Here is an 11,105-nt window from a genome sequence, read left to right on the forward strand (position 1 = left end):
GATTTTTGATTTATAAAATTTTTTTGTTCAAAATTTTAGTTTTTTTTTTAAATAAATTTTTATTAATGTTAATGGGATGACATTAATAAATCAGGGTACATATATTCAAAGAAAACATGTCTAGGTTATCTTGTCATTAAATTATGTTGCATACCCCTCGCCCAGAGTCAGATTGTCCTCCGTCACCCTCTATCTAGTTCTCTGTGCCCCTCCCCCTCCCCCTAACTCTCTCCCTCCCTCCCCCCTGCGTCCTCCCTCCCCCCACCCCTGGTAACCACCACACTCTTGTCCATGTCTCTTAGTCTCGTTTTTATGTTCCACCAATGTATGGAATCATGTAGTTCTTGTTTTTTTCTGATTTACTTATTTCACTCCGTATAATGTTATCAAGATCCCACCATTTTGCTGTAAAATTTTACTGTTTACAAATAACACAGCAATATTTAAGAGAATTAAGATGAATCATATTTATACATGTTCTTTTATTAGATTTTAATAAAATTGTTTAAGTAGTTGTGAAGCATTTGCTTAGTACATATTTGGAGAACTTAAAAACTTGAATATATTATAAGTTTAAAATATTTAAGGGAATTAATAAATTCTTTTTACAAATCGGACTAAATATGAATCAAATTTCTCCTTTGTGAATATTAAAATTTACTAGATTATAAGTGGAATAATAGGATTTTAAAATTGAACATAAAAGCGTGAGAAAAAACTGCTTTTTGAATTTGTAGTTCTACTAAATTTAATATTAGTTTTTAAAAAGGACAAGGTGACCAGGTTATAAAAAAATCTTTTACCTGCCCAAAAGGTATCCTCAGGACATGTCAGCCTAACACCGACACTCTCACCTTTGTGTCCTCACCACCTGGTAACATCTGCCTCTCAGAGGCAACAAAATTAACATTTACTGAACAGGTGAAGATTAAGGTTAGTACTTAAAATGGGGAAAGAAGTGCCCAAAAGGAGTGTGGGAAGATAATTCCTTTAAAGTGGTGCCTGGCAACTGTCCATGTAGCTCTTGCCTAACCAGTGGAATTTGGTATAAAATAAAGGACCCATCCTCGTTCATCTCAGTCAAAGAAACTGATTTGTAATTTAAGGGAGCAATTTCAAGCATTGGCAGCTTTCCTTGACTTCTAGCACAACTCTTTCTCCTTGTGAGTTGGACACAGAGATTTGATTCACTCTGAGAGGGTGTCTGTACTCACAGACACCGGAGACCATGTGACCTCTTCTCTCTAGTGGAGTGCCTGTTGCATGGCCATAGATATCATCTGATTCACCCATTTGATGGCTTGTCTTGTGTCTTATTTTTCTTTAGCTTGAAACAATTTTTCAGCTTTTGTGTGTGTGTGTGTGTCTTCTACAACATTATCATTTTTGAAGAGCCCAGACTCTTGAATCTGCCTTCATTCTTTGCTAAAATATTACCTAATCCTTACCCGGTGATTGACAGTCTTTGTTTAAACAATGTTAGTGAAACTGTTAATATGGTTCTGGACCCAAGCTGCTGAGTTCTAATCCCACCTCTCTCCTATGACCTCAGGCAACCAAGGTACTCATTACAACTCTTAGAACATGTAACACTGACATACTTCTGTTATCTAATGTGAACTGTATATATTCAAATTTCTCTAATTTTATCAATAATATTCTTTATAACAGTTAAAAAGTATTTTGCACTGTATTTTCTTTAACCTAATCTGTAGTCAATCCAGTTAATGCAATTTTCTTTAAACCAGACCAATTTCTCTGCTTTATCCCCATGTCATTGATATTTTTGAAGAGCCCAGACCATAGGTTTTATAACATTCCTCAATTTGGTTGTGTGTGAATGTGACTATTTAACTTTTTTTTTTATTTTATTTTATTTTTTTTTAAAGATTTTATTTATTTATTATAGAGAGGGAAGAGAGAGAGAGAGAGAGAAGGGGGGAGGAGCAGGAAGCATCAACTCCCATATGTGCCTTGACCAGGCAAGCCCAGGGTTTTGAATCGGCAACCTCAGCGTTTCCAGGTTGACACTTTATCCATTGCGCCACCACAGGTCAGGCTATTTAACTTTTTAACATCTCTAACTTCTGAATTCTTCTTTTTAATGGACTAAAAATTTTGTTGTCATTTTTATCCATTGATGCTAGTTTTAACTCTTGAAAGAGAATAAAAGTATTCTGCATAGCAATTGTTTGTTGAAAAACAATGAATGAATGTTAGTGAGCTTTAAGTAAAAACATCCAGGTGTTCGGTAATAGATTCTTGGTGTCTGAGAACATGGAGACATGGTGCTCCTCTGAGCCAAAGGACTTTCTGTTCAGGCATTCAGTCCAGCAAGCCATGTTGTTAGAAGCAACGTTAAAAAAGAATTGTAGCACTTGGCATCTATTAATTTTCTTCCAGTTGAGACACAGCCTGGCTTTTCTTAGAAAAAGGAAAGAGGTGGGTATACTACAGAAGCGAGGTAAACAAAATGTGTAATTATAGCAACTACAAGTAGTGGCAGGAAGGATTTTTTAAAAAGGCTTCAGTTTTTTTGTTTTTCTTATTAAGAGAGAAAACTATACTACTCGTGTTTGTTTTGTGTTTTTTTCAGAATACTAATTCCATTCTTTAATATCTAGCCCCACGATGAGCCAAAGTTCTTAGGGGGCTAATATATGAAATGCTTCATGAATTTGCGTGTCATTCTTGTGCAGGGGCCATGCTAATTTTCCCTGTATTGTTTCCATTTTAGTATATGTGCTGCTGAAGCAAGCACATGTTTGGCCTTATTAAAAGCATACATTATTCAAGTTTACTTTTCAAGTGCACATTATTGGCAAACAAGACCTTAGTGATTCATACTAATAAGAATGTATCTGAAGATCTGAACAACTGACTTAAATGTTCTTGTTAAAAACAAATTCTCCATTGGTTTGTCAGTGTGACTCAGGAGCTGGGAATGAATCAGGTTAGCACACAGGTACCCCTTGCTTTGAGGAAAACCTTCAGAGAATTTAATATAAAGGTTGAAAATAACGCTGATCTACCCAGGATAAAATGAAGGGCAAATGAAAGCAAACAACCTAAATACCTGCTTATTAGAAAAGGTGTCACCAAGCAGAATGCCGGTAATGTCCAAGTGAATTGTGAAGACCATGATTATTAGAGTGCAGTGGTGTCGAAGCCTAACTCTGCCTTTAACTCTGAGAAAGTTCATTTCATATCTTTCCATGTCTATTAAAACAGGAGCACTGGAGTTAATGACTTCTAACATTCCTTCAATCTGAACACTTTTTAATTTCATGTTTCTCTGAGAAGGCTCTATGAAGAAGGTATTTGGCATGAATAGGATTCGGGATTCGGTTGGGGTAGAAAGACTCATAGCAAATTATTGACCCACCAACTCTCAACTCTTGAAATAAATGACATCACCTGTACTACCTCCACTGCTGTCATATCACCACTGACTGATTACCTATGGGGCATCTGTCTTGAGGATAAAAAAAATCTTTCAATTTTTGTCCTCTGTGACTGCAGGAAAAAGATAGATTTAAATCTATGTCAGGGCTTTCTTTATATTCTACAGTGGGAGAGCTCTAAATTCTACGTATCAACACTTCACTTTGTACAGATCTTATCCTCCTGAATCATAAACTGGGTCTCTGATGTAGTTGGTCCTCACCCAAATCTTTTTGCTGTCACTCTGGATTAGCTGAATCCCCATTTCCCTGGTAGTTCAACACTGTATAACTAGTTGATAACATCTTACCTAAGAACCACCAAACACATGCCCAGGATTGCCTCTCCTTAGTTATTTCAGCTGCCAAAAACTTGACTCCCCTTTTTAGTATCTTTTGATAATGGTGGCTCACCAACTTCCCTCCAACTACCACTGTGGATTGTCACCCTTTTTTGGATTACTAACACCAGTGAAATAATCTGTTAAAAGTTATGAAATCTCACTGTCAGGGAGACACCCATATGTGCTTATTACCATAATTTGTATAAAGTTTTAGGAACTTATTATAAACCCTTACTGCAAACAACCTGTATGTAAAGCCAGTAGCTGCAGCCACCATCACAGCCACCTGGCCCATGTAGGTTCACATTTAATTCAGATAGATGGTAAAGAAACTGTGGTGCCAAAAACTGGTGGACTATTTTCCTTTAATTCTAGCTCACACCTGGCAAGCAAGTAAATACACACAGTGGGAAAACGCTTTCCTTTCCATTCAGGGCTCCCAAAGCCACTGACTCATCTGAGTTTTCCTAGAATCAAAGGCTTCCACCTCAGCAGTCTTATTCACCTCTGTTTCCCATCTCCTTCTCCTGCGCAACTGGCTTCTCCTTCACCATTCAGCCATTTTGGCTGCCTCATCCATGTAGCCTCCCTGCTACAGCATGAGCTCCTCCTCCCTACAAGAATGTGGCCAATCTCCCCCCAAATGGCCTCCTAGCTTCTCCTTTTAAAACTGTTTGGTGGCCCTGGCCGGTTGGCTCAGTGGTAGAGCGTCGGCCTGGCGTGCGGAAGTCCCAGGTTCGATTCCCGGCCAGGGCACACAGGAGAGGCGCCCATTTGCTTCTCCACCCCTCCCCCTCTCCTCCCTCTCTGTCTCTCTCTTCCCCTCCCGCAGCCAAGGCTCCATTGGAGCAAAGATGGCCCGGGCGCTGGGGATGGCTCCTTGGCCTCTGCCCCAGGCGCTAGAGTGGCTATGGTCACAACAGAGCAATGCCCTGGAAGGGCAGAGCATCGCCCCCTGGTGGGTGTGCTGGGTGGATACCGGTGGGGCGCATGTGGGAGTCTGTCTGACTGTCTCTCCCCGTTTCCAGCTTCAGAAAAAAAAAAACAACAAAAAAAAACGTTTGGCGTGAAAGCCCCTCCCCCAATACACATTAGCATAACCAAGCCCCTTCCCAAGCATGAAGGGCATTTAGCTGTATAGTGAAAGCATCACTACATGAGAGCAGCAACCATCTTTAATAGAATGAGCAAAAAAATAACTTTTCTGCCCAACAACCTACCCCTTTTCCCACTCTACAAACCACAATCCACAATCCACACTACCGGTATTCCTGTGCAAGGAAATTAGGCACATTACACAAATTACAAAAACCGCACAAATCATAAAATTTCAACAATTATAAAGATACACTTCGCCAGTCTCTGAGCACTTTGCCAAAAGTGCAAAATGTCCTTGGAGCTTCTCTCCAACTGGATAAAAAGCTTCCTGGTCTAGGAGGGCCTTCAGCAGAGCCACCCCCCCCCATCGGGGTATTTCACATTGTCCAAAATTCGTAAGTCCATCCAACAAAGGAGCCAGTGCCCGCTCTGGTTGCAGTCTAGGAATCAGTCCACGCACATGGGGCCTTAGGCCTCCTCCTTCATCCTGGAAATCCTAGCAGCTTTTAAGCTGTCCCAAGGAATAGCATGTGGCCAGTATTTCCACCTCCACTCCAAAGATATCCATCCCTTTGTCCCAAAATCTCAGCAAACCCACCAGCGGCTTAGCAGGCACTCTCCACCCCTCCAGTGGCCACTCAGCAGTGCCAGCTCGACTCCCGGGCCATCTGTCTGCAGTGGCCCCCATTTACCTTATGAAGTCTGCAGATTGCAACTCCAGCCCGATTCTCTTCATCCTCTGAAGAGGAGCTGGAAATGCCAGCTCTCACCATCGCCTGCTGCTTGGCAGTTTCCAGGGAAATCTGCACCTCACACACCTGTGATTCCTCCTCCAGCAGCTGCTCCTTTTCCAGGTGAAATTCTCCAATCTGGTTGGCTTCCTTCTTCGGCACTTCCTCCAGCTCCAGGGTCAGCATCTTTTTCTCCCCCGCTTGCTCCAGCTCCTTCCACTGCTCATTTTGTAGGTTCTGGGCAGCCTCTTCCACAGAGCTCTCAGCTTCCTCATACATGGGTGTAAACACCAGGCAGCCTATGGTCCCCAAAAGAACAGTCAGGGGGAACCACAACAGCAGCCAGTCCTCTATTTCACCGCTTAAGGGTGGTGGAGGCTCCATACCAATCTGATCCGAATCCTGCCACAGACTACACCAAATGTAAAGCCAGTAGCCCCTTCCCAAGCATGAAGGGCATTTAGTTGTATCACATGAGAGCAGTGGCCATCTTTAACAGAGTGAGCAAAAAAATAACTTTTTTGCTCAACTTCATAAAATTAAATTTTTGTTTTTAAGTTGATATATAAAAATGACATTGCCTTAATATATGATTTATCCTCCGCCCCACTTTAGAATGGGGTGGATAGTGGGTGTCTAATGGGAATTTCTGTCAGGCTGAATTCCAGGTTTTCATTTACAAAGTACATTAAAATCCTTTTGAAAATTTAGGTGCAGAAATATAAGATTCATGTCACTGAACTGATCATGACATCAATTCTGTGTTGGATCATCTCTCAGTCATTTGTTTTTCATTTTGCTGTAATGTTTGTAATTGCTACTTTCATTTGCCTAGTTTCATTAGTCAGGTATGTTCCAATTCCAATTGTATGGTAGAATCCTAATATATCCATTTTCGCTCCTCCCAAAGGAGGGAAGGACACCTCTAACCCCTCCCCTGGGGTGTGGCCAAGTTAGTGATGCTGCCATGTGGTCTATCACAAAGGTTCTTCTGTTTATCAGCTTCTTTCAGGACAACAAGTAGCAAGGACCTCTTATCTGAGTTGTAAACTTTTTATGTAATTCTCCAACTACCATGTATAACTTTAGCTTTTTGCTGATAAAAAACCAAATTAGGTTATTCATTCATGAATTTATGTCAGTTATTTTCCTTGGCTTCTTTCTTGCCATCCCTAGTTACCATTTTCTTTCACTTAAATGAGTAGCACTTAAGTCAGCCCTCACTCTTCCAGTTTAGCCAAAGCCAAAGTCTGGGCTTGGCACTCCCTCTGCTGTGTCCAGGAGAAGCTGTTCTTCTGGCAAAGGTCTAGGGAAGGCTCTGACATTAAAAAGTTGAATTTGCCTGACCAGGTTGTGGTACAGTGGATAGAGTGTTGGCCTGGAATACAAAGGACCCAGATTCAAAACCCTGAGGTTGCCAGCTTGAGCACAGGCTCATCAGCTTTGAGTGTGGGGTCGCTGCCTTGAGCGTGGGATCATAGACATGACACTATGGTCACTGGCTTGAGCAAGTGATCACTCACTCTGCTGTAGCCCCTCCGCTCCGGTCAAGGCACATATGAGAAAGCAATCAATGAATAACTAAGGTGCCACAATAAAAAATTGATGCTTCTTATCTCTCTCCCTTCCTGCCTGTCTGTCTCTCTCTCTGTCTCTCTTGCTAGAAAAAAAAAAAAAAAAAGCTGAATTTAATCAGCCAGGAGTTCTAAGTTTCCTGCATCCTGAGCCCATGTCATCTGACTGGATGCTTTGGGAAAGAGGTTTGTTTCCCTCTTTCATTTATTTTTTGTCTTTCCCTAAGCTGTCATCACTTTCCTGACTATACAGATACTGTCAGGTGGTTTGGCAGGGTTCAATGTCTTCCACTTCTAAAGTCCATCCATTAAAAAGGTAGAGCTAAGTTCTATGAGCTTCATTTGAGAAGCCAGTCCATCTGCTAATGATAAGATTTCACTCAGAATTTGGGTGACTCACAATGTGGTATGGACTGTTCCTAAAGGTCTAAGATCAAAGAGCAGCAACCCCAGAACCTCAGAAACGGAGGGACCTAAGACAGCACACGTTCTAAGCTTTTTAAATTACTGATAAAGGATATGAACGCTAGAGCTGTTAAAATAACGTCACTAAAATAAATAAATAAATAAATAAATAAGCAAATAACACAGCTAAATTTGGAAAATGGAGAGCAGTTTCCAAAAATGATGTAGTTTTCATTAGTATTTTATTTTTTGGCTCCAAATGAAAATATAATGAGTCTTGCGGGAAAATATCTGCATTCGACAGTTGTTTGCCCGGAAAATAACCCAAAAAACACCCCTCCCCCAAACCAAAAAACTGGTAATTAAAGATTTAAAATGTATTTACTAAAATGAAAAATATAATAATAAAATATAATATTTACCATAACATCTGGTGTCAAATGGAAACTCCCCAAAAGTCTCACAGAAGTTGCTAAATGACTTATGATGGTTAACAGAAGGTACCCCTGGCTTCCTCGAGCTTGAATCTGGGAAGGGGTCACAGTGACAGGGCACCGTAAATGCCTTAAGCCCCAAATCACAGGAATCAGTGGGGTCACAAGCCATCTCTAGTCCTCTGACAGGCTTCCTGGATGGCCCCACTCTGAGTAGTCGTGTGTGTTTTCCTGCCCTGATGTGAACTGTTTAACACAGTAGCCCAAGTGGGCTGTGGCTACTACTGCTTGTGCTGCTGTGCTCAGCATCTCCTTCAGAAATACAGAACTGCCCAGTTGTTAATAGCCCCATGTAAGGTATATTTGTTATTTCTTTTAGCTTTTCCTTTTAGGATTTGGATGAAGTCAGAGTATGACCAAAGGGCACTGATCAGGGGAAACAAAATAATGTCTTGTGCCTGCCACCAGCCATGTCAGGGGACTCCTTCTGTAAAGTGAGGGACTCACTTCTCTGCTCCCAACCTGCTTTCTCCTTATGGCCCATTCTGAGAGCGGGCACACGAAGAGCTCGGCACATGAAGCCCTCGGTGACCTGTTTTCTGGCTTCTCTGCCTTCATATCCCAAAGGAATTGACATGCTTGCATCTACCTTTTTGCTTCAATTCCAGTCAATCCTCCTTATTTGTAGTTTCCATATTTGTGAATTTTCCTACTCTATAAAATTTACCAATAACCCCAAAATCAACACTTGGGGTGCCTTGTTGGTCACGGTGGGCACGGGCACACGCAGACTGCTGAGTCATTTGAGTTGCCCCATGTGTTCCCTACGTGGGAACACTCTGCAGAATGTCTACAGGGTGACGTTCTGCCTGCTTGTTTCAGTCCTCATATTGTAAACAAGTGTCCTTTTCATGGTTATTTACTGACATTTTTTGCATTTTGTGTGTCTCGTTGATGATTTCCCTGGTTAAAATGGTCCCTACGTGTAGTGCGAAGTGCTGTCTGGAGACTCAAGCGCAGGAAGACTGTGCTGTGCCTGACAGAGAAAATACCCGTCAGATGGGCTTTGTTCAGGCATGAGCGACAGGGCTGTTGGCAGTGGGTTCCATGTTCATGAATCAAGAGTATATTTTAAATAACGTGCCTTTAAACAGAAACACAGATAAAAGGAGGTTAAGTATTGAGTGACTGGTGACAATGTGACCAGAAGCTTGCAGGAGCCTAACCTTGTATTTTGCCCCACAGCAATGGTTTAGTATGTGTTAATTCAGTGTCTGCAGAGACTTCATGGAACACAGCTGATACAAATGATGAGGATGACTACATGTATGTGAAATACTTGTAATTCTTTAAATATTCCAAGTGGCAACGTGTAGCCGGGCCCAGGCCTCTCCTTTTTCATTTTGTGTCTGTCAGCTTCTCTCTAGCTCCTCAGCCTGCCAGCACCTTTTATCCTTCAAGACACAACTTATTAATTCCTTTACCCCTTAGCTTAGAGAGTGCTTTACCCACAATCATTGTGTCTATATATTCATATCAATTATTTTCATATGAAGTTGAAGGATAGTTTCAAGGGGAAGCGAAACTTCATAAGTGCAGATGAAGCTGAGAGGGCCACTCGTGCTTTGGCCGTGAGGCAGGTCTCATGGGGAGGGGAGGTCTCATGGAGAGGAGAGATGTCATAGGAAGGGGAGGTCTCATGGGGAGTAAGGATCTTGTGGTAAGAGAGGGACAGGTTGACAATTAGGTTTCTCCTCCCTTTCCTCCTTTTTGAATGCATTCCCACACACTCTCATAGTTTTTTTCTGGCTCTTTGGGGATCACTCTGGTTTGGAGAAATTTGAATAATTTTAGGATGGAAAATACTTGAGGAAAAATATAAAACATAAACATATATAGAAAAACTCACAGCAAGAAATAACTGGCTGACAGTTCCCAGGGGAGAAGAAGAGATAGGGAAGTCTTGAAAACACGGACACAATGCTGGCTTGAGCACTGGGATCATAGTCACGACCCCATGATCACTGGCTTGAACCCAAAGGTCACTGGCTTGAAACCCAAGGTCGCTTAGTTGAGTCCAAGGTTGCTGGCTTGAGCAAGGAGTCACTGTCTTGGCTGGAGCCCTCGGGTCAGGGCACATATGAGAAAGCAATTATTGAACAACTAAGATGCCACAACTATGAGTTGATGCTTCTCATCTCTCTCCCTTCCTGTCTGTTTGCCCTTGCCTGTCCCTTTCTCACTCCCTTTCTCCCTACCTCCTTGCTTCTCTCTCTTGCTAAAACTTCTAAAAACACCTCAAAAACCAAAAAAACATTGAAAAAGAAAACACAGACGTAAGTGGGTCCATATGGAGTTTCCCCATGCCCACCCTCTTCCTGAGTTTCAGGGGTCAACTTTCATTTGCACAGTTTGAACTGTAGGATTCAAGAATATGGAGAGGGGTGCTATACCTTGTTATCCTACTGGAGCCCTGGAAGACAACAAGACTTCAGATTAGTAATGAGCAACTAGACTGTTGAGCCTGGAAAGGTCTTAACAGCCTCCCCGACTCACTTGCATTGTTCTGTGGGGGAGAAACTGCAGAATGGCGTCACAGGATAGGAGAGCAGAACAAGTCATGCGTCCTCCTGAAGGGACCACGAGGCTGGGAATGAGGGACGTGTCTTTAACCAGCAGGTGGCTGATGGGATCGGGTCTTAGTTGTCACTAGTGTGTCCAGGTGCCATCAATAGCAGGGCTATTTCTCTCCTTCAAAATGTGTCTATTACTTCTTGGGCTCAGGCAACCCTGGAGAAGCACAAATTCACTGAGACACAGTTTCTGCCACACCAGCAGAATGAAGAATTTAGATTAAAAAAAATACAAAAGTCCAGCACATTTCTCACACATAAACTCACTAACATTGTATTTACTAGAAGATTTAAAAATAGTCAAAATAATCATCTAACAGAACTGTGTTTATGGATATGCAGTAAAATGTCAGTAAGCCAGAAGCACTTGCAGGTGATATGTGCTGAGACTCTTAAATAAACACGTAAATCTGTGGCTTATTTGGCATACATCTTTATGCTAT

The 11,105-nt window shown here is 41.8% G+C and overlaps 1 non-coding gene across 1 annotated transcript; it reads right to left on the reverse strand.

The window, feature by feature from the left end:
• Positions 1-2,654: 2,654 nt before the first annotated feature.
• LOC136390233 (U6 spliceosomal RNA) lies at positions 2,655-2,761 on the reverse strand. Its single transcript, XR_010748665.1, has one exon. It is a non-coding gene; the product is annotated as a U6 spliceosomal RNA (small nuclear RNA).
• Between the last annotated feature and the right edge of the window lie 8,344 nt (positions 2,762-11,105).

Source organism: Saccopteryx leptura, chromosome 1, assembly GCF_036850995.1.
Source record: "Saccopteryx leptura isolate mSacLep1 chromosome 1, mSacLep1_pri_phased_curated, whole genome shotgun sequence".
NCBI classification, from domain to species: domain Eukaryota; kingdom Metazoa; phylum Chordata; class Mammalia; order Chiroptera; family Emballonuridae; genus Saccopteryx; species Saccopteryx leptura.